The following is a 23,055-nucleotide window of genomic DNA, read 5'->3' on the forward strand; positions in this document are numbered from 1 at the left end:
AATGCACTCTAGAGAGGATGGGGGCGGATCAACTCCTGGGCGCACCACAGATGCACAAGAGCTGGTGGCAATCAGGACCTGGCAGGACACTATGGCAAGGGCGCATCTCTTGCAGTCAAAAAAGATGGAGCTGGAACTTGACTTGATTCCGTCCGTGGCTAAACATCTACTCGGAATTAGAGCAAAGGTAATGCACATGGAGAGCCACTTTACCGTAACAAAAAAGGAGCTCAGTGTTCTTGCTTCCCAATCATCAACAAGCTAAGCTCCCTACCTAATATACTGAGTGATCTATTTGGAGTTGTCAAGGATAAAGCAAGAAGAGACAAATCTATAGTGGCAACATCACCCCCAAATGTGCCAGCCAATCCAACCAGCCCAAGGCGTAGGTCCAAATACAGCAGAATCAATGGCAACCCCAGGCACCCCTTCCGAAACATCTCCTGGGTCAAATATCTTAACCTCAAATACCCTCCCCTCCCCAAGTATGGAGACAAAGCCCTGCAAGTATGAAAAACTGGAACCAAACGTTGAAGTTGCCTCCACCAAACATGGTGACACAAAACTATCAAGCAACTACCCCTCAAAACCCACTCAAGTTTTAACTATTGGCCTTACAAGGAGAGTGAAGAAGAAAAAAAAATCAAGCCGGGAAATAAAGAAGCCTAATGAGATCGGAAAAAAGGCACAAAACAAATACTGCCCCCGAAGTTCCAGAAGTCAGTGGCACAGCAAATCTGTTCCCAATTTTTCAGGCATGCACAACACAAAAAGGCCCACAACATGAACAAGCGGCAGAATTGCGGCCAGTCCCCTTAAGGAGGGAAGGGAAAGCCACATTTGAAGCAAAAACACCAGCATTTGGAACACCCAGGCCTTCACAATTGCCTCAACTACAAGAACACATAGCAGCAACAAAGATGGTTCCTCCTAGGGATCATGACACAGCAGGAGCCACTGGGCCTAGTCCACCACCAGAAAATGGCAAAAGAAGTCCAGCAGATATACCAGGGAGCCCGGGGGCTCAGGAAGCCTCTGTGGATCACAGAATCCCAGATCTAAGGACTTGTCCAAAAACAATCCCAATAAGGATTACAGCAGCCTGCTCCAGCAAGGAGGGTGCAAAGGAGTATTCTAGTCCACATAGGACAGAGGAAAATTATCATGATCCACTAACTGGCACAGGGAGTGCACAGCAATCACAACTCATGGAGACAGCTGGCACAACCAGCTACACAAGCAGCTGATAGCTGACCCACTATTTAGTGGCAAACACAACTCATCACTCCCCTTCTGGCATGGATACCTCTCATTGAGCTAGAGTGCCAAGTATTCGGCATGGGGCAGACTGGGCCCGCTGCCAGCTTGACACAACACACTAGAACCAGAAGAACAGGACCCTCTGAAGCTCATTTTCATCCCTCACTACACCTCAAAAGGGTTAATAGACATTTTAAACAGAAGGAACTTATTGTGGTTATTCTCTCAGGTGCCAGCTCGCAGGCACATCACCTCAGAAATCATGGACTGGGTCAGGTTTGAGCCACCCATCCTAAACGCTAGCAGAAGGTTGCAAAATCAACCTGGAAAAGCACAGCACAGGGGGCTGCAGTTTGGAACACAAGAGAGACCTTTGCAGACTGGGGCATTGAACTATACATCCCCCGCTTGACAAATACCCGTTTGTCCTTTTAAACACTGTCCCTAGAGACAGGCCGAAAATAGTCTTAAAAGGCTCAAGTGGGGGGAGGAATGACTGGACCCTTACAACAGAGGCCCCGCAGACTATAACCATAATTTGCATGCAAAACAGAAGAGAGGTCCACACACTTACACAATCATTCCCACAAAGCAAGCAGAGGGACCAGGTAGAACCAAGGTATAGGTCCTAGCACTAAGTGGAGCATAGAGCAGAACCCTTTGTGCTCATCCAAATGCCTGTAAATCTTGTCATGGAACGTGGCAGATCTCAGGAGCGTCAGCAGATCCAGTGAGGCAATGTCCTATTTAAACTCTAACAACACCATCTGTATGCAAGAAACTTGGGAATGCGCTCCATCTCACTTGCCAGGCTATTATGAGATCTTCCAGCCAGCCGCTCACCCAAGTATTTTTGGACAGTTCTCTGGTGGCTTATCCACTTCCATCAAGCATGCATTCTGTTTGGCATCCACTGAGCTGACCATCAACAGCAAAATGTCCCAAGTGCTCACCATTAGTGGTGTGAACATTGATCGATAAAAAGTAGACTTGATGCTAATTAACTGCTACATAAACTCTCCAAGGAAATCAAAGATAGTGACAATCCTCAAACTCCTGGAGAACCTAGAAACTGTCATCTGCAGTCACCCGGTTACGAAATAGTAATGCGGGGAGATTTTAATGTAAGTGGGCTAGAGGTACAAATAGGGTACTCTCTCGAGGACAGAGGCAGTCAACTACTACAACATTTTCTTACAACTTTCAGATTATTTTCATACCACCAGGAGTACATGAACAATCTGAAAGGTGTCCCCTTTCCTCCATCCTTTAAGGGAGGCTCAACTATTGATTATGTGTACCTCTCAGAAAAGCTCATGCAGAAACTTAGCCACTTTGAAGTCACTGAGAGGGCGGAGAGCAATCATAATCCTCTGAAATGCATTATCAACCTACAAGCTCAGGCAGCAGAGCAGTACACCGCGGTAGGGGCCTCAGCGGGCACAGAGAAGGTACACTTGGCGAGAAGAATTAAATTGAGACCAGACCAATCATCTAAAATAGCCTTATGGTTAAAAACTCAGCCTCTGGAGCCTAACCAGAACCTCGAATGGTGAGCGAAGTCAGTGGACAACCTAATCATTCTGCTGCATGGTAAAACAGCAGGTGCTTACTCACCTCACATCCAGGGAAGTATAACACTACAACTGATAGAAATGTTCTTAAGGCAAGATAGGCACTTCGTAGAGTCCTATGTATGCATCAACAAAAGTCCACAGAGGACATAGCAGCTCAGATAACAAAAATCAGAAGATCCCTGAAGAAACAAACATGGTAAGACAAGGTGGCAAAACACAGTGAAGAATGGGAAACCATATTCCAGCTCCTAAAGGACCCTAATCACGCCCGTTTTCTGGGAGCATGTAAACAAGCTAAGGACCGGCCACAAGTCAAGGGAGAATGGTGTAGCAGAGACTGCAAGGGTCTCTCACAAGCTCCAAACCAGAATCAAACTTGGCCAGCAACATGCTTGACAAGAATCAGCATCCACCCCACCTCACAGTGCAAGCCCCCCATCAACGGTTGGAGAACACCTACTGAGCAAAGTAGATCAGCCAGTTGCAGCTGACGAGGCAAAAGGAGCAGAGCTGAATCATTTCTCCATCAGCGTGATAGAGAACGCAATAAAGAGCATTACGAAGGACAGCGCCCCAGGGCCAAACGGTCTACCAGCTTCTCTGTTCAAATGCTCTCTGTCGGACTGGGCAAAGAGGCTGTCTCAGTTCTTCAACAGCGCACATCAGCTGACCACCGTCCCGGACTCCTGGAGAGGGTCTATACTATGTCCAATCTCCACAAAGGAGAACCACTCAAACTATCGACTAAGAGGTCTCCTGGATGTGGAATCAAAGATTTATGCTCGATTGCTGTTGGGCCAACTGGAAGCCTGGATTCAGGAGTGTCAAATCCAGCCGTTCTTCCAATCTGGCTTCGGACCTGGGGCCTCAAAAATGGACAACATCATGGCGCTTTCATACTTGCAACATCAAGTAGCCAACACCATTCACTGGCCGCTATTCTGTTGCTTCATTGATTACAGTGCAGCCTCTGACAGGGTAGCCATCATTTCACTGTACACCCACACTTGGGTCCATGCTTTAACAGGTCCAGGAACATTATCACTGAAAACAGAAACCAACAGAGGCCTAAAACAGGGAAGCATTTTGGCCCCACTACTGTTTAATTTGTACAGCACAGACTTAGAGAAAAATCTGAAGGCCAGAAGCCTGGCTCTACTAGCCTGGCTCTACAAAAGATTGACTCCAAAACTCCAAACCATCCAATATGCTGATTACATTGTGATAATGGACTTCACAAAAACTGCCTGCAGTGAGCTCTAAACACCCTGAACCTTTTCAACATGGCTAATCAGCTTCAAATTTACCAGGAAAAAACAAAAGCCCCCATATTTGGAAAGTACAAGAACATAAAGATCATCACCTGGCAGCTGGGAAGCCTGACCATTAGCACAGCCATGAAATAAAATTACCTGGGGGGTTGGTTCACAGAAAATAACATGGCAGGGAAACAGAAAAGCACAATCAGACAAAAAGCTGCTGCTATCTCACATGGAATCACCCAACCGAGTAACCAAATAAGAAGCACTTCAGCAGCCCCAATTCTAAGGATATTGAAGGCGAACCTACTTCCTGATCTGCAATATAGTTACCTTGGAATTTCCTGGGTCTTTAGAACCCACCATAGATCAGGCTCAATGTAGAGCATATTAAAAAAACTTCCAACAACCGAAGTTGTCAATCTGCCATCCTGAAATATTACATCAGGCTTGGGAAGGCCAATTTGCTCTCATTAAAACACCACCTGAGAACTTTTTTGAAACTCCTGGCAACCCATAGTTCATGCAGCAAAGTAAAGCACTGAAGACCTTTGAAACAAGCGACTCCATTCAGCTGGCAGGCACTGTGACATTCAGTGCTTGGAAAAAATCAATCAATAGAAGAGCAAAGGAGATCTCAAGAGAGCATGATCTACTGCCAGACAAATCGCCATAAATAGGAGTGTTAAACAATTCCTCTTTGATTGGAGCCCCTCAACCATACCTCCTAGAAGCAATAAACGCAGGAACTCAACACCAGATTTTGTAAATGCGAACAATAGTCCTGCCAGTCAAAGACTTTAATCGTTCCTGGCCTGCATATAGGTACAAAAGTGCCTGTCTGCTCTGCTCCTACCATCATGAAAGATGGCTACACCTTCTGTGCTGCTGTCCTATATTAGCAGCTGACAGGAGACAGCGCGGACTTGCATGGAGACATCCAGTCTCTGTTTTTCACATTCAGCTGCTTGGGCCTTGGCTAGATGTACAAAATACGTGACAATTCTCAGGCGGCTGCTAGCCCAGTCAGTGGGAGCAGACAGCACGGTGCATGTGGGGCCACAGGAAATCTAGGAGCCTTCTGCTGAAAACGGAGACAAACATTAATGCCTTCTAAACAGGTTTTTCCACTTTCCTCTTTCATTTCTTCCTTCCTTTCTTTTTAAATGTTACCAAATGTTAATGCAAATGTTATCCACTGTGCTTTCTTATAATGGGTTTAATTAACTGAACAATAAATTAATACTGATATTGATACTGATACAGTGGTACGACCAGTATGGCACTCTAGTTGAGTTTCTTCCTGGGCAAAAAGTGTGAGTGATAGCCCCATTGGAGCCTCATGCTCTCTAAGACAAGTGGACTGGGCCTTTTGAAGTGATTGAGCGCAAGAGTGATGTCACCTATCTGATGAACTTGCGGACTCCTAGGAACCCTTTAAGGGTCTTGCATGTGAACTGCTTCAAGACTCACTTTGAGAGGACTGAAGTGACTATGCTCTTGGCAACAGATGATGGGGTGGAGGAAGAGAGTGAGCCTCTTCCTGACCTCCTGTCTGCAAAAGAGAAAGATGGTTCAGTGGAGAGTGTGAGCCTCTCCCCCTCACTGACCCTGAGGCAACAGAGGGGCTGTCGGCAGGTGCTGGGATAGTTTTCTTCATTATTTTCCTTGATCCCAGGGGTCACACACTTGTGCACAAATGACGTGGACACCGGGGACAGTCCTCCTGTGAAACATAAAGTTTATAGAGTGACTGACAAAGTTAGGGCCAACATGAAGGATAGGTATCCTACATGTTAGTCTTTGGGGTTATTGAGTTCTCCAGTAGCCCTTGGGCCAGCCATGCGTTCTTGGTCCCAAAAGCTGCTGCTCCTGATGCCACTCTAGAAATTCATGTTCTGTGTGGATTACCGGGGACTCAATATGGTTACTAAGACCGATACACACCCCATCCCCCAAGCTGATGAGCTCATTGATCAGTTAGGGGGCTGCCAAAAATCTCAGCATATTTGACTGAACGTCTGGATATTGGCAGATTGCTCTGACTGAGGGGGGCAAGGAGAGGTCTGCATTTTCTACTCCAGATGGGCATTAAAAGTTTAGGGTGATGCCCTTTTGGATGAAGAATGCCACTGCCACCTTTCAGAGGCTGGTTAACCAGATGTTAGCTGGATTGGATGATTTGAGTGCACCCTACCTGTATGACATTGCTGTGTTCAGCTCCACTTGGGAAGAACACTTGCAGCATCTCTGTAAAGTGTTAGAGGCCCAGCAGAAGGCAGGCCTCACTTTTAAGGCTAGCAAGTGCCAAATAGGGCAGGCCTCTGTAGTGTACTTGGGGCACAAGGTAGGGAGTGGCAGGTGGCACCCCTACAACCCAAGATTGACACTATTATGGCTTGGGAGCCCCCTAGGACCCAGACTGAGGTGAGAGCCTTTATAGGTCTCACAGGTTACTATAGGAAGTTTGTTATGAGGTATGGCACCATTGACGCTCTCTTAACAGAGTTAAGTTCCAAGAAGCAACCAAAGAAAGTCACCAGGACTGAGTCTTACCAGACAGCTTTTGATGCCCTGAAGGCAGCCATGTGCATGGCACCCGTGCTGAAGGAACCTGACTTCTCTCAAGAATTTGTCATGCAGACTGATGCTTTAGAGTATGGTGTAGGAGCAGTGCTGTCACAGATAAACGCTGAGGGCCTGGATCAACCTGTATCCTTCATCAGTAGGAGGTTACTTCCTCAAGAACATAGGAGGAGTGCAATTGAACGTGAAGCTTTTGCTGTGGTCTGGGTGCTGAAGAAGCTAGAACTCTACTTATTAAGGACTCGCCTCCCAGTTCATACCGACCCCAGGTCCCTCAGATGGTTAATGCAGATGAGGGGTAAGAATCCAAAACTGTTGTGGTGGTCCATTTGCTTACAGGTTATGGACTTTACGGTGGTACACCGCCCTGGAACAGAGCACCCCAATGCTGATGGTCTGTCCACATTCTTCCGACTTGGTGAGGAGCACTCCCATGAGGTTGGGTAGTTCTCCCGACATTCAGTTGGGGGAATACGTGTTAGACCTGACATCCTTGCTGTGGTCTCCCTAAACGTTTTGCCTGTACTTCCCAGGTTGTTTCTGTGTGCTGGACTCTGTTTTTGCTGTTTTTGCTACTCAGGGCACTTTACCACTGCTGACCAGTGCTAAAGTGTAAGTGCTTCCTATGTGAAATTGTATGTGTAATTGCCTTTCCTATGGCATATTTTATTTACTAGGAAGTCCCTAGTAAAGTGCACCAGAGGTGCCTACAGCATGTAAATCAAATACTATTGGTGGGCCTGCAGCACTGATTGTGCGACCCACATGAGTAGCTCTGTAAACATGTCTCAGACCTGCAACTGCAGTGTCTGTGTGTGCAGTTTTAAACTGTCAATTTGACCTGCCAAGTTGCCAGGCTCAATCCTTCCCTTTTTATATATGTAAGGTATCCCTAAGATAGGCCCTAGGTAGCCCCATCGGCAGGGTGCACTATATGTTAAAGGTGAGACATGTAATTATGTGATTTACATGTCCTAACAGTGAAATACTGCCAAATTTGTGTTTCACTGTTACAAGGCCTGTCTCTCTCAAAGGTTAACGTGAGGGCTGCATTTAAATATTCTTAAAGTGCACTTTCCCCTTCAGAGTGTTTGGGGTCTCTGAATTCACAATTTGAAAATCCATCTTTCAGTGAAGTTGGTTTTTAGATTGTTAGTTTCAACATGCCACTTTTAGGAAGTAATAACAGAAAAATACGCAAACCCAGTAACCCCAGGATCTGGGTATGTAAATATGAAAATGAGTTATGGCACTAAGTGGGGAGAGTGGCCTTTAACTTCCATTTTTGGATCTTAATATAGGGATTCTCGATTGATTGAAATAAGTGACTTTCCACACCTGGATTGAAGAGGTTTCTTTAAAGTTCACTTGCCATACAGTTTTTAACCAACATTTTGCATATATTGTAGATATCACTTGACACACCTATGTTTGCACTAATCACCTGTCACTGCACCGTTATCCTGGGAGCACCCATCGTATCTTATAATTTTGTATTCAAATGTATTGATTTTTGTTGGTAATTGATTTACACGCTATGGAAATAAAACTCTTTCAACCTTGAGGGGATACAAGGTATTAAAGAAATATTTGCTGAAGAAGTTTGGGATTACTGAGGACAGATTATACATGTCCCTCTATAGAAAACCAACAGAGAGAAATACGTTGCTACATTATAGTAGTAGCCACCTGAGAAATTTGAGGGATAACTTACCATTTGATCAGTTCTTACGCATCTGTAGGAATTGTACTAAAAAGGTTGACTATTGCACGGAACTGGACATTTTGATCAGTAGACTAATTGAAACAGGCTTTCCCAAAAGGCTGGGGAAGAGAGCAAGAAAAAAGGCATGATATAATCAGAGTGAATGGCTCTTGGAACCAAATCAGAATGAGACTAATCTTAACAGACTGACCTATGTTACTCGATTTATCCCAGTAATTAATGACATAAGGAATATAATTGAAAACATTGGGGACTGGTTACAGAAAAAGGGTAAGAACTTGAAGGATGCATTGGTGGGGGCAATACTACCTCAATCACCTCAAGCATCCATTAACACATGGGGTCTTCCAGCCATGCTAGATCACCACAAATGTGGACAATGCTCAGCTTCTAAACTGAGTTTTAGCACAAACGTATTTTGTGTTGATAACAATGTGTTTAATTTGATTGCCTTTAGTACTTGTAACCCACAAAATGTTATTTATGCAAATTGGTGTCTTTGTGATTTGATGTCCATAGGTGAGACTACCCACAAAGACAAATGTAGGATCATGCAACATAAAAGTAGGATTAAATGTGGCACACCACTTGTGGAACATTACCTGTCTCTACAACACAGCAGTGAAGATATTAGATGGCAAGTCATAGTCCAAAGTGCAAGTGGGACCATGTGGAGGTGACAAGAACTAGCTATTGTCAAAACATGAACTAATTTGGATGGGGAAGTGTGGGAGAGTAACAAAAGGCCTAAATACTTTGGAGGATTGATGGCAGTCATCATCTTGTTAAGTGGCTTCCATCAAATAGCCATATGAAATTGAAACGTTTCACATGGCTCAGGTGGAGAAGTATGGCACAATGGTTAGAGCGGCAGACCCTGATGCAGAGATCTGGCCCAGGACCAGAGTTCAATTCCTACCTTAGTGGGTCTTGGGCTCAATTCCCATGCATCAGATAATTTTTGCCTCAGTGTCTAATCTAATTAATGGGTCCAACTCGGGGTAATAGCTTGCTTAATCTCCACAAGGGCCCTGACAGTGCTTGGATGCCTGTCTTAACCCTGGGGGTTGCCCAGGAGTGGGTGCCTCACAGGGTAAAGCCAGGAGGGGTTCCACAGTGGTATGCGTACAGCATCTTGAGACCCTAACGGGTGAGTAGTGCGCTATACAAGTGCAAAATTTATATTTACCTCTTGATTGATGGTGTCATTAATTTCCCATGGGTTGGGCTTCGCCACATTACCTGCAGTAGAACACTGGTGTGATTGCATATATTTGCTTTATAGATTAGCATGTCATCATTTCTTTCTGGATTTTAGTCCATTAGTAGACCTTTTGAATCGCTCTCACCCTACAGTATCTTGTAATGGGAGGTATTTCTGGATTGCTGCTTCCCATCATATGAGTTCAAACATCTTTCATCCTTTTTAACTTTTGGGTCCATGTGAAAGGGAGGACTAAATTGATTGAGGACATTTGACGTTTTGATTTATGTTGCAATTATTTTCTCATCGGTTGGGCTATGACACATCACCTACAAGAGTCCACTGGTGTTATATAATATATATTTGTTCATAGTTTTATCATATATATCGGGGCTTAAGTCCACCTGAGGATTGTACACAATCATGAATTTAAATTAATACTTGATTGATGCTATATTATTATTATTATTATTGATGTTTGGGCTTATTCGTGTTGATTGGTTCCTTGCTTGGCCCACTAGCATTTTGGAGTAAGCTTTGCTACACGTACAGGAAGGTTGCGTTCTTTAACACTCTTCATTTATTTTTATCAAGTGTGTTGAAGTGCTACTTTTTGATCATCGATTGTTTAACACCAGAGGGCGCCCCGCCCCCACTGCAAGGACTTAACGTAAGAAAAAGATTACTTAAGTGTGTTGATGCCGCACGGCGTGGAATAGACGAGTTGGAGTCTCCTGGTATGAAGTAAGTTGTGTCTGCCATCTCAGTGGTGTTATTGTCTAATAGTTTGGACAGTTCATTTTATGCGGTGATGTTACGCTGAAGAGAGTGTTCTCTAGCTAAGACGCTTATTACTTCGCTTTCATAATGAAAGTATCGCATATAGCGGTGATTGTTTCGGCACAGTGGATGTATATATCGATCAAGGTTGGTTTACCTTACAGGTTTATCATCCATTTGAGTTTTTTCTGGCAACCACAGTGTAGGAAAGTCCTCCTTTTTACCCTGGTCACCCCCACACTTTTTGGACAGATACTGGTGGTTACTGACTCTTGGCTGTGCCCTGGGTACTGCTTACCAGTCCCAGGACCAGTGCTCTGTGTAAAGTGGGTATGCAAATTAGGCTAATTATAATTGGCTAAGTCAACCTACCTATAAGTCCCTAGTATATGGTAGGGCATGTAGGTTTAGGGACCACAGCATAGGAAGTGCACCCATAGGTACACTGCTGAGGTGCCCAGTGTCACTTTAAATACAGGCCTGCCTTGCTGGCTGTTTTTAAATTAAAGTTATATGCAAATGCAACTTTGGAATTAAAAGTAGTTCCAAAGTGTTAAACTACCTTATTTTTACATATACGTCACCCCTAAGGTGTGCCCTGTGTGCCCCTAGGGCAGGGTGCCATGTAACTATAAGCAGGGACCTTATAAAAGAAGTAGTTGGTGAGGTAAAAACAGCCAAATTTGTTTTTCCCTCATTGTAGTGAATGGCCTTCATAGGCTTGAATGGGGAGACTTTATTTTCATTTTAAAAGTCCCCTTAAGTGACAGATACAAAGAGTTTGGTATCACATTAATTGTTATAGTTGTTATAATAAATCACACATCTTCCAGTTGTGGGATTTAATATCATTGTTCAGAATTTATTTAATTACTGTTCTGTGATATTTGAATGCTTTACACTCTGTCTCCTAAGTTAAGCCTTGTCGCTCGTTGCCAAGATACCAAGGGTTGAGCTGGGTTTAATTCACTGAGAATTAACTGAACCTAAGTGGAGGTTAGTGGCCTGTTGCTAAGTGTAGGTACCTACATGCCCTTACTAGTAACCCATTTTCCAACACACAGGCATGATGATTTAACACTGAAGAAATCCTCATTGCTTTTAGTGTTGCGTCTTACTAAGGTGATTCTTTGACACAGACAGATGTGTTTGTTTCCACTTTTAAAAATTTCAGCAGTCATGGGCATGACGTTTTTGGGCATTCTGAATAAGGTAGTTGTTTTACAAGTAATCCTTGAAAATTGTGGTTGGAAAATTAACAGCGATGTTCATGACTGAATAATATGCTGGCTGCTTGAAATTATATTTCTGTTGTTTTGTTCTTTAACATTTCAAACAACATAATTTGACTTATCGTGGGGGTCTATTTGCCTCACTAATGTCTATTAAGGTCTCCTGTGGGGTGTTCTCCTTTTCCCCATTTTGCCCCTTCCCTTTCCCCCATCCCTCCCTTCCTCCACCAAGAGATGCAGTGGTTCAAAACTTCATTAATCCGCATTTGATCTGATTATTTGCTTCCGCGTCACTGTTGTAGCGCAAGGTTACCAGTCTGAAGTTTACAATCATTCTACTTCTTCTTTGGGTTAGCATTGAGATTGATCTTGATTTATACTATAATTCCTATGGACCTGACAACAGTTTTACTCATTGGCAGATAATATATTGATCATCATACTAAAGCACTATTGAATTTTGGGGATCAAGTATGAGTAGTGTTTCTGGGTTTTTTCCCTTCCCGGCCCTGATTTTCTTTTTTTTTTTTTACTTTTAATGTCCTTAGATGGCCTGCACTTTTTATCGACACTAATAGTAAAATATTTGATTGCTCCATTTAGGAAAATCATTGATTGTGGATTGAATACATTGGAATGAGAAGCAAAAAGTGTAATTTAATTGATGTTTTAAGGGTACGTAGCCCCTAATAACGAATTGTTTTCCAATGTTTCACCTAAACATGATATTGCTTGGTGAGGTGACTGATTCAATCTTCTGGTGTAATTTTAGGTGCTAGCCAAGAGGGTTATTACTTCTGTCCTGATAAAGACCCCTTATTGATTGGTTCTCTGTGTGGGGTTGAAACGTCAGCATTATATTTTCTGTGGATTACTCTCTTAATTGAAGTAAGTGACTTCATGACACCTGGATTGAAGGGGTCTCTTTGAAGTTCACTTGTCATACAGACCGTTATTACAATCCTGGTGGTAAATGCCGCTGACGGCTGCCAACATACCATGGCCGGGGAGGAAATCCGCTACAGGTATCATTACCCACATCTAGAAATCCACCAAAATACAGACACCCACACAGGTCCGCCACAGCAAAAGTCAGTGATAAACTGGCGATAGCAAAACCCACACCGTTACGCCAACAGGAATACGCCCACACTATCACAACCCATGAATCAACGTGGCGGTCTTTCAACCACCGTAAACCATTGGCGGTACACACCACCCCCCCTAAATACACACACATATACAAAACACAAACACATTGGACAATTCGAAATACACACACCTGACACACATACACACACCATGCCCACACACCCAAAGACACTCCTACATTACCCACAAACTCTTACAACAACATTTTTGGAAGAAGCAGAGAGAGAGAATAGCAAAGACAACACCAGCATTTAGAGGCACACAACACCATCACTCATACACCATCCACGCATCTAAAAAAACACACCCCAACACATCACACCATACATCACATCAACCATCACCTCACACATCTCCCACACCACATCATGGCACCTCAAAGACATGCTTGTATGTGTCAGATTTTGAACAAAAGTTTATCTTCAAGAATGACTTACCCTGGCAGAAGCATATCAGACTATGGCGTCGTTTTATTGACAATGTCCTCTTGATCTAAAGAGGGGACAGACAGCCAGTGGACAAATTCATTCAGTGGCTCAATTAATGGGGTCCACTTCTTCTGTTCACAGCCACCGTTACAAAGGAATCGCTCCTGTGGATGGCCGACTTATTACCAAGGTCCATCAAAAACCCACAGACAGGAACGGTTTACTGTCCTTTAATAGTTCCCATCCGAAAGCATTGTGAGAAAACCTACTGTAGGAAAGTACCATCTTGCCTGGCATGTTACCCCCATTTTTCAATGTATATATGTTGTTTTAGTTGTATGTGTCACTGGGACCCTGCCAGCCAGGGTCCCAGTGCTCATAAGTGTGCCTGAATGTGTTACCTGTGTTATGACTAACTGTCTCACTGAGGCTCTGCTAATCAGAACCTCAGTGGTTATGCTCTCTCATTTCTTTCAAATTGTCACTAACAGGCTAGTGACCAATTTTACCAATTTACATTGGCTTACTGGAACACCCTTATAATTCCCTAGTATATGGTACTGAGGTACCCAGGGTATTGGGGTTCCAGGAGATCCCTAGGGGCTGCAGCATTTCTTTTGCCACCCATAGGGAGCTCTGACAATTCTTACACAGGCCTGCCACTGCAGCTTGAGTGAAATAACGTCCACGTTATTTCACAGCCATTTTACACTGCACTTAAGTAACTTATAAGTCACCTATATGTTTAACCTTTACCTGGTAAAGGTTGGGTGCTAAGTTACTTAGTGTGATGGCACCCTGGCACTATCCAAGGTGCCCCCACATTGTTCAGGGCCAATTCCCCGGACTTTGTGAGTGCGGGGACACCATTACACGCGTGCACTACATATAGGTCACTACCTATATGTAGCTTCACAATGGTAACTCCGAATATGGCCATGTAACATGTCTATGATCATGGAATTGCCCCCTCTATACCATCCTGGCATAGTTGGCACAATCCCATGATCCCAGTGATCTGTAGCACAGACACTGGTACTGCCAAACTGCCTTTCCCGGGGTTCCACTGCAGCTGCTGCTGCTGCCAGCCCCTCAGACAGGCTTCTGCCCTCCTGGGGTCCAGCCAGGCCTTGCCCAGGATGGCAGAACAAAGGACTTCCTCTGAGAGAGGGTGTTACACCCTCTCCCTTTGGAAAATGGTGTGAAGGCAGGGGAGGAGTAGCCTCCCCCAGCCTCTGGAAATGCTTTCATGGGCACACATGGTGCCCATTTCTGCGTAAGCCAGTCTACACCGGTTCAGGGACCCCTTAGCCCTGCTCTGGCGCGAAACTGGACAAAGGAAAGGGGAGTGACTACTCCCCTGACCTGTACCTCCCCTGGGAGGTGCCCAGAGCTCCTCCAGTGTGCTCCAGACCTCTGCCATCTTGGAAACAGAGGTGCTGCTGGCACACTGGACTGCTCTGAGTGGCCAGTGCCATTGGGTGACGTTAGAGACTCCTTCTGATAGGCTCCTTCAGGTGTTGCTAGCCTATCCTCTCTCCTAGGTAGCCAAAACCCTCTTTTCTGGCTATTTAGGGTCTCTGTCTCTTGGGACTCCTTAGATAACGAATGCAAGAGCTCATCCGAGTTCCTCTGCATCTCACTCTTCACCTTCTGCCAAGGAATCGACTACTGACCGCGCTGGAAGCCTGCAAAACTGCAACAAAGTAGCAAAGACGACTACTGCAACTCTGTAAAGCTGATCCTGCCGCCTTCTCGACTGTTTTCCTGGTGGTGCATGCTGTGGGGGTAGTCTGCCTCCTCTCTGCACTAGAAGCTCCGAAGAAATCTCCAGTGGGTCGACGGAATCGTCCCCCTGCAACCGCAGGCACCAAAGAACTTCATTACCGGTACCTTGGGTCTCCTCTCAGCATGACGAGCGAGGTCCCTTGAATCCAGCAACTCTGTCCAAGTGACTCCCACAGTCCAGTGACTCTTCAGTCCAAGTTTGGTGGAGGTAAGTCCTTGCCTCCCCACGCCAGACTGCATTGCTGGGAACCGCAACTTTTGCAGCTACTCCGGCCTCCGTGCACTTCCAGAGGAAATCCTTTGTGCACAGTCTAGCCTGGGTCCACGGCACTCTAACCTGCATTGCACGATCTCCTAAGTTGTCCTCCGGCGGCGTGGGACTTCTTTGTGCAACTTTGGGTGAGCACTGTTTCACTCCACTTCGTAGTGCCTGTTCCAGCACTTCTGCGGGTGCTGTCTGCTTTTGAGAGGGCTCCTTGTCTTGCTCGACGCCCCCTCTGTCCCCAGACGCAACTGGCGACATCCTGGTCCCTCCTGGGCCACAGCAGCATCCAAAAACCCTAACCGCATGATTTGCAGCTAGCAAGGCTTGTTAGCAGTCTTTCTTCAGGAAAATAGTTCTGCACAACTTTCCACGGCGTGCGGGATCCATCCTCCAAAGGGGACGTCTCTAGCCCTTGTCGTTCCTGCAGAACCTTCAGCTTCTACTGTCCAGTAGCAGCTTCTTTGCACCCACAGCTGGCATTTCCTGGGCATCTGCCCATCTCCGACTTGCTTGTGACTTTTGGACTTGGTCCCCTTGTTCCACAGGTACCCTCGACTGGAAATCCATCATTGTTGCATTGCTGGTTTGTGTCTTTCCTGCAGAATTCCCCTATCACGACTTCTATGTCCTTTGAGGAACTTTAGTGCACTTTGCACTCACTTTTCAGGGTCTTGGGGTGGGCTATTTTTCTAACCCTTACTATTTTCTAATAGTCCCAGCGACCCTCTACAAGGTCACATAGGTTTGGGGTCCATTCGTGGTTCGCATTCCACTTTTGGAGTATATGGTTTGTGTTGCCCCTATCCCTATGTGTCCCCATTGCATCCTATTGTAACTATACATTGTTTGCACTGTTTTCTAATACTATTACTGCATATTTTGGGTATTGTGTACATATATCTTGTGTATAATTGCTATCCTCATACTGAGGGTACTCACTGAGATACTTTTGGCATATTGTCATAAAAATAAAGTACCTTTATTTTTAGTATATCTGTGTATTGTGTTTTCTTATGATATTGTGCATATGACACTAGTGGTACTGTAGGAGCTTCACTCGTCTCCTAGTTCAGTCTAAGCTGCTCTGCTAAGCTACCATTATCTATCAGCCTAAGCTGCTAGACACCCTATACACTAATAAGGGATAACTGGGCCTGGTGCAAGGTGCCAGTACCCCTTGGTACTCACTACAAGCCAGTCCAGCCTCCTACACCTACCTTATGGACAGTTCCTCCGGATTCGGAGAAACTGCTCTGAAATAAGAGATTTCAGGAGGGAATAAGAGATTCTGACACGTAAATTGATACAACGAGATTATCCACTGAAAATAATCCAGCAAGCCCAGAAAAGAGCTAGAAACTGCAATAGGGATACACTTTTAGAAGAAAAGAATAGAACACCACATCAACAACCCATCTTAGTTACTACCTTTAATACGGTCTCTAACAGAGTGAAAAGCATCATAAATAGGAATTGGCGAATTTTAAACAGTGATGGCCTGATTATAGAGAGACCTAGGTTCTCCTTTAAGAAGAGTGCAAACCTACGTAATCTTTTGGTTCACACTAGACCACTACAAAGGATTGTAAATAATCTTCCTATGAGAGGAGATATACCACCAGTGAGAGGACACAGAAAATGTGGCTTTTGTAGTGTCTGCCATCTTACGAAGAATACTAAGACAATTGATATAGGGCTGGACAAACCCTGGGTGCAGATGAAACACACTAATTGCAATACGGAGAAGGTCATATATGTGATATGGTGTCCATGTAAACTTCCTTATGTAGGAATGACTACCCGGAAGGTTAAAATCAGGATCATGGAGCATAGGAGCAACATTAGATGTAAAAGAACCAACACTAAAATGACAGCACATTTTGTTGATAAGGCCCATGGAATAGACAATCTAAGTTGGACTGTTTTAGATAAACCTACGCCACCAAACAGTGGTACCAATATAGGGGATTTTCTATTCAACCATGAACAACGATGGATTTATCTTATTAAGAGTCACATTCAAGGGCTAAATGATGACATATAGTGGACTCAACTGAATAATCAATACCATTCCAATTATAGGGTGCCAACAGATGACATGAAAGCACTCTGTGGGTTAGCTGGAGTTAATATCACGATAAATAGATTGATTAGTATCCCTAAACAATCATAATATCTCTGTTTTTTTTCTGGATGTACTCCCGTCTTTCCCCCCATATATAAAAAAAACGAGTAATATTCATATACAATCATAACTTTCCCCTAAAAATCCCCCTTTGGAACTTTAATTAATTATTTGGTATTTTGTTCTCCTCCTCATTCATTAACATTGAGGGAGAATCGACTTTCGACCCTCTCAAGATGGCCGCCACAATTTATGTGAGGCGGGAACGGACGTTCTAGTCTACCCATGGGGCATGATGGGATTCACGTCATACCAGGAAGGATTCTTATTCGAATCCCCACCCGCTCAAAGTTTCTACACGGAGCAGGGGAGAAGCACACAAAGCAGCACCATACCCTTGAAGAAGTAAGGAGAGGGCGCGGGGGGAGACCGTTATTGTGCCGGCATAATATCGAATCAGTTAGGCGATCACCTGATTCATGGTGAGTCGCCCTATACACTCTGCACATAGATCGGAGGGCACAGGGGTTGGGTTTGGATTAGAACAGTAGAACCCGAGAGGGCCGACGGGCGGAATGTATAGGCTCAGCCTTGTCACGAGGAGGGAACAGACATCATTCCGGGGGGTGCCTCAGTGAGATACATATAAAAAAAGGATTTACCAGATACGAGTAACCATGTGAAGAATACCATCAGTAAAACCCAGGAGGGCCGGCGGGCGGAATACGCAGGCTCAGCCTCGCAATGAGGAGGAAATGGGCACCCTTCGTGCCAGAGTGCCAGAGTGAAGTAAAAACGGGCACTCAGAAATGGATCCATAAGACATGAACAGCCTCACTATATATGATAATAGCACGTATACACACACCTCTTAGGAAAATACATTTTGAGCAACAACATTTGCAGCACAGGACCCGTATGGGCCGAAAGGCAGAGTAGGAGAACACACCATATATATCTCTTTGTACAGCTACTTCCTATAACTAAAATAATTGTGTGTTTTCATCCTTATACAGTGTGTGACTGCAGGGTGGTGGTCCCACCCGGCACTGATAAAGGTGAGTAATAATGAAAACTTGGTAAGTGTATAAGCATTTACTATCTCTTCCTTACCCACTGATCTGGTGGGGGTCTTGGACCTTGGCATATGGCCAGAGAGCATCGGGGGGTCTGATAGATTTTATTTAGACCACCTGTAGGCATGTGTACACTGGGAATCAAGTGCACATCCTTGCTATTTTTTGCCCACACAAAAGGGTGATGCGTTCAAGAATAATCAGCAAACTTAGATACCCTGTTTTAATATAGTAGAAATAGGACATATATATTGATTTTTGGTATTTTATATGTTTCTATCTCCACAGATAACAGAGTGTGTCGATTTATGAGAAATTGTCTCAGAAACACGGATGACTAAATCTCCTGACTAAAGGACAGGTAGGGGTACACACAAACAAAGGGACAGGAAGAAGGTCCTAAAGAAGGCCTAATGACCCCAGTTGGCAACCCTAAATGGCCGAAACATGTTAACCCTTTATATACATTGGGGTATACAGGTAATTAGCTCCTGGTAACACCACCTTTGATACATTTGTAACCCTGTCCAGGCGACACTGGAATAAATTAGAAGGAGTGATCGGCCTGAGGCAGTTTTATATTTTTCTGTTGTTCGTCTTTGGTCCCTGTGCTATTTTGTTGGTTATGTCTGATGTGTTTCATGTTTCCCTACCCTTACTGCTTCACTCCGAAGTGGATATGTCTCGCAGTGTGTTAGCAGGGCCCTATGATGAAGCATGCCACAATGTGTGGGTGAGGGCTGCTTTTACACACAGGTGTTTAACCCTTTTGGGTTCTCTACACCAGTTTTATATTTATTTATGTCCTCTAGTGTGGATTATATAGTTACAGGGAGGTCGGGTAGAAAAACATTTCCTCTCACCCCTTCATAGTGTTTTTTTATTACCTCAAAGACACCCCAATTTTTCTGAGGAGGAGCTCATGGTCATGGTGGAGGAAATCATTCGGGTAGAGCCACAGCTATTCGAATCACAGGTGCAGCAGACATCCATTGCAAAGAAGATGGAGCTATGGCGGAGAATTTTCGACAGGGTCAACGCCGTGGGACAGCATCCAAGAACACGGGATGACATCAGGAAGAGGTGGAACGACCTACGGGGGAAGGTGTGTTCCGTGGTATTCAGACACCAGGTAGCAGTACAGAGGACTGGCGGTGGACCCCCACCTCCTCCCCCACAACTAACAACATGAGAGGAGCAAGTCTTGGCGATCATGCATCCTGAGGGCCTTGCAGGAGTAGTAGGAGGACTGGACTCAGGTAAGGCAAATCTATACTACTATACCCCCCACCCTACCGGCATGCCATCACAAACTCCTACCCCTACCCTCACCCCCATCATTCAACTACCTCACATATACCCCGGTATCACAACCCACACATACCAATACCAAGCCCTGCATGTCACAACAATGCATGGACACCCATCACAGACCTGCATGGAGATCCACCACCAAAGCATGTCCAGTTGAGAGACTCAGCCAGGGCACACAATCACCACTCACACAAGGGCGAAGGCGATAATGCAAGCACAGGAGTAAAGGGAAACACACCCATTGCACAAGATGGCACACACAGATACAATAACTATTGCATGGATTTACACCCCAACAGGACCCCTACCCGACGTCACCAGACAGGAGGTGCCAGCCATATCCAGTTCCCCTCACAGAAGAGGCCCACAGTGACGACAGCAGCTCTGCACGCCTGGATCAAGATGACCAGTCCAGCCCATCAGGGACCTCTGGACAGCCAGTTCCCCTGCCAGAGACACAAACCACCACTGAACCTCCCCCCTCAGGAAACACCAGCACAGCACCCACCCAGCGGGCCCATGCCACTGTCCCCAGGACACGTCAATCAGCAGTGTGTCCCCCACTACAGGGACCCCAGGCAAATCCACTTACCCAGGACGATCAGGGACCTGGGGTCAGTGGCAGTGGGCACACGGTTCAGGGACTGAGGCACAGGACACCAGGGAACCTGGGAGGACTGCTGTGCAACAGGGGGAGGACAGGCCCAGGGAACCCACTCTCCATGGTCAAGTTGCAGGAGACCCAGCGGCTGCAGGAGGAACAGTACATGGGGATCAGGGAGGACTTGAAGTCCATTAACACCACCCTGGTCACCATAGCAGGGGTGCTGGCAGACATGGCCAACACCATGAGGGAGACAGTGGCACACCAACGGCCACTGACACCAGCCCGAACGATAAACAGCTCTCCACGTCCACCAGCACCCCACACCCTGCAGAAGGAGAACCACCCCACAAACGGTCCCTGCGATCCAGGCACAAGACAGACAACCTTTGCAAGGCCCCGCCAGGAAATAGGACTCGCCTGATTGTCACCCTTTTGTCCCACTATGTCACCCTGTCCACCTTGAACTGCCATTGCTCCACTTCCCATGCCCCCTTGGACAATGCACCTGTGATACCAATAGACTGGACTCTATCCTGGAGAGTCAGTCTGTACTTTCACAAATGCATTATTACAACCTCTGACAAATATCAATGTTAATGTTCATTTGCACATACCAAAGTATGACACTTGTTGGGCAGCAGTGAACATAGCAGAAGGCAGAATGAGGTACCCAGATCTGTGAAAAGGAAAGCCAAAGTGGACTGTCAGGGTCGATACACAGAGGTAAAAAGGCAGACTTATACAATGCCCTACAGTAGTCTGATATGAGAGGAGCAGTGCCAGTCTCTTATCTGTGTCTCACTGGAAGTACTGCATGATGATGTTTCGGTCATCAATATCTTCTTCTTCTGCCTCCTCTTCTTCACTGTCCACAGGCTCCACAGCTGTCACAAGACCAACATCAGGGCCATCCTCCTGCAGAAAAGGCACCTGGTGTCGCAAAGCCAGGTTGTGCAACATACAGCATGCCACGATGATCTGGCACACCTTCTTCGGTGAGTAGTATAGGGAGCCACCTGTTAAATGGAGGCACTGGAATCTGGCATTCAGGAGGCTGAAAGTTTGCTCTATAATCCTCCTAGTTCAATGTGCCTCATTGTAGCATTCCTCTGCCCTTGTCGTGCGATTCCTCACTGGGGTCAGTAGCCATGACAGGTTGGGGTAACCAGAGTCACCTGCAAATGTCGAGGGATATCTTTTAGACATACACCAAACCTTATGGACTATCCCATACCCAGACACCTATTCATACTGTGTGGGAACCTTGGGCTCAACTATTAGCCACACACAGTGCCTCTGGAGTTGCCCCATCACATGAGGGATGCTGCTATTCCTCAAAATGTAAGCGTCATGCACTGAGCCTGGATACTTAGCATTCACATGAGAGATATACTGGTCTGCCAAACACACCATCTGCACATTCATGGAATGGTAGCTTATACAATTTCTGCACACCTGTTCATTCCTGCGGGGGGACAAATGCCACATGTGTAACATCAGTGGCACCAATGATGTTGGGGATATGTCCCAGGGCATAGAAGTCACCTTTCACTGTGGGCAAATCCTCCACCTGGGGGAAAATAATGTAGCTGCACATGTGTTTCATCCGGGCAGAGAAAACTCTGGTCAACATGTTAGAGAACATTGGCTGTGCCATCCCTGATGCCATTGCCACTGTTGTTTGAAAGGAACCACTGGCCAGGAAATGGAACACTGACAGGACCTGCACTAAAGGGGGAATACCTGTGGGCTGGTGGATTACTGACATCAGGTGAGGCTCCAATTGGACACACAGTTCTTGGATTGTGGCACGATCAAGTCTGTAGGTGAGAACGAATTGTCTGTCTTCCATTGTCGACAGGTCCACCAGGGGTCTGTACATCGGAGGATGACGCCATCTCATCATCTGCCCCAGCGGATGTGCCCTATGGAGGAGAATGTTAAGCAGAGGGTCATGTACCACATAGGTTGCACACGTGTTGCAGGAAGTACACCATGTTTTCTGACACTTCGGTGTCTGATAGTTTGAATGGTGAAAGTTTAGGCCCTTGCCCAGCTAGTAATCAAGGAGGACAGAGCCATAATGAACCACAATTCTCTTATATTTTTATAAAGAGATGGAGGGGAAGATGGTTCGCTAAGAGGGAGAAGAGGCAAAGGCAGGAGCAGAGGTAGTGGTTTGGATCGGGAATCGCATGGAGAGTGCCAGACTAGACATCAGCAGTATTCCTGGTGAACAGAACTAACATTGATCCAACACCTGATACTTAGAATCAGACATCAGTAACATTTACGGTGGAGGAAAGAAGCACGATACCTCCAGTGCCAATATCAGACACACTTTGCCAGAGGGAGCTTCAGCCCGTTCTCACCTCCAACATTCTCCATCCATTACCTCCAGGCTACCCCTCAGTCACACAAGTAGATCATAGCACTAAAAATGAAACAGTTGATCTGGCAATTACAGCTAATCAGGGGGTTGAGTCGGAACATCAGATTACAATAAGAAACAATATCTTCCAAGTTAGTGGAACCAAAGTCATGGCTCCTATTTTCAGTTTGTCTAAATATAATCTTACAGCGGACGAGATAGCGGTCCTCAGTAGGGGCCTTTCTTTTGTGCCTACTGCACATACCAATTTTCTCGAGACTAAGCTGGAATTACAAAGATTCTTT

Source organism: Pleurodeles waltl, chromosome 5, assembly GCF_031143425.1.
Source record: "Pleurodeles waltl isolate 20211129_DDA chromosome 5, aPleWal1.hap1.20221129, whole genome shotgun sequence".
Classification (NCBI taxonomy): Eukaryota; Metazoa; Chordata; class Amphibia; order Caudata; family Salamandridae; genus Pleurodeles; species Pleurodeles waltl.